Here is a 1,636-nt window from a genome sequence, read left to right on the forward strand (position 1 = left end):
TTGCCCCTTGGTCTATGCCGTCGGCCGGGCCTTCCGTGCCGCTTTGCCGTCGGCCGGGCCTTCCGTGCCGCTTTGCCGTCGGCCGGGCCTTCCGTGCCGCTTTGCCGTCGGCCGGGCCTTCCGTGCCGCCTTGCCCCTTGCCCTTTAATTTTCATTCCCTGGATGCTTTCTCTGCCCTTGCCTTTGCTCTTGCCTTAGCCTTGGCCGTTCTGTTTGCCTCTGCCTGTGCCTGGTTCTTCTGCTTGCCTTTGCCTTCTCCTTTTTTTCACTGGGATTGGCTGGGAGGTAGCGTTAGTGTTCATCTTGACCTCAACCTTAAGCTTAATGGGAGCTGTGGAGATAATTATTAATTAATTATTTTAATTATATATATCAGTCATTGTGACTTTAGTCCTAACCCTTAACCTAAAGTTAAAAATGTTTCTAACGTTCAATGTAGCAATAAAAACAATGCCTGGAGTTTTCTAAGTAACCTTAACCCTAACTGTAATGTAAGAAACTATTGTTGAGCTATCTGTAAACTTCATCCTAAAACTAGCTTAAATCATAACCCTAATGCTCCTGAAACTATTGTTATATCCTTATCCTCAAAATCCACTAAAACTAATCTAGACAAGTCCCTGTAAAAATAACATTATCAGTAACCGCAGTCCTAAAATAATGCAACTGTAACTGTAATTACCCTATTTATTAATGTATAAACCCTGTTTTGTGAACATACCGAACCGTAGCGGTCTGTAGGCCAAGTGTTAAATAATGCAGTCAGCGCTGGCCACTCTAACCACTGTAGATGAGAACTCTGAACGTGCACTGAGACCCTGCACTTGCAGACCCTACACATATGCTGTAGCACTGCTGCCCCCTCCCCTCTCCCTCCCGTTTCCCTGGCACCGTTTCCAAGCTAGCTCTGCAGCTGTGGGACTCGACAGCTCGAAGAAGGTCGGCCCTCGGACCGCTGCCCTCTGGGACCAGCACGGGATGGCTGTGATGGGTCCAGTAGAGCGCATGGATCGTACCGATGGGTGCACTTGGTGAGTTTTCCAGTGCTGCTGAGTACGTGGAATTCCCTGTGTGCCCCAACTGTGCCCTGATCTCCAAACTCCTTTGCGTCGTCGTGTCTCACAGCCCCAGGCGTCTCGCTACGGTGCTGCTGGTAAGGGGAATGTGCACAGGGTGCAGCCCCTGCATGTGTGGGGCAGAGCCTTCATTATTGCATTGTGCTCAACAGGTGGCAGCGGAGAACTGCGGTGCTCCTGGGCGGTGCATGAACTGCATGGAGATCTGTGGCTCTTCATGAAGTGAACAAGAAACGGAAAGCTGCATTTCCTGGAAGGCCCTAATCCGGCTTTCCTGACTGCGTACTCTTTGCTGTAATGGGTAAGGACAATGTACACCTACCAGCGTTTCTCCATGAGGTAGTGTGACTGAATATAGTACTGCTTTAGCTCAGTAGTACACTTTAGGGTACCCTGACGGCTGCCTCTGCTTTCTCTCCTGAGTTCTCCTTGCCTTTGTCCTTTCCCTGTGTTGTTATCCTTGTCCCTACCTTAGCCTTTGCTTTCTCTTGCTGCTTTCTTTACCTTGTATTTGAGTTCTGTGCGGTGTTCTCTGGGCGTTTGGCATTGGCCTTTGATGC

The sequence above is a fragment of the Numida meleagris genome, chromosome 21, assembly GCF_002078875.1.
Source record: "Numida meleagris isolate 19003 breed g44 Domestic line chromosome 21, NumMel1.0, whole genome shotgun sequence".
In the NCBI taxonomy this organism is placed as follows: domain Eukaryota; kingdom Metazoa; phylum Chordata; class Aves; order Galliformes; family Numididae; genus Numida; species Numida meleagris.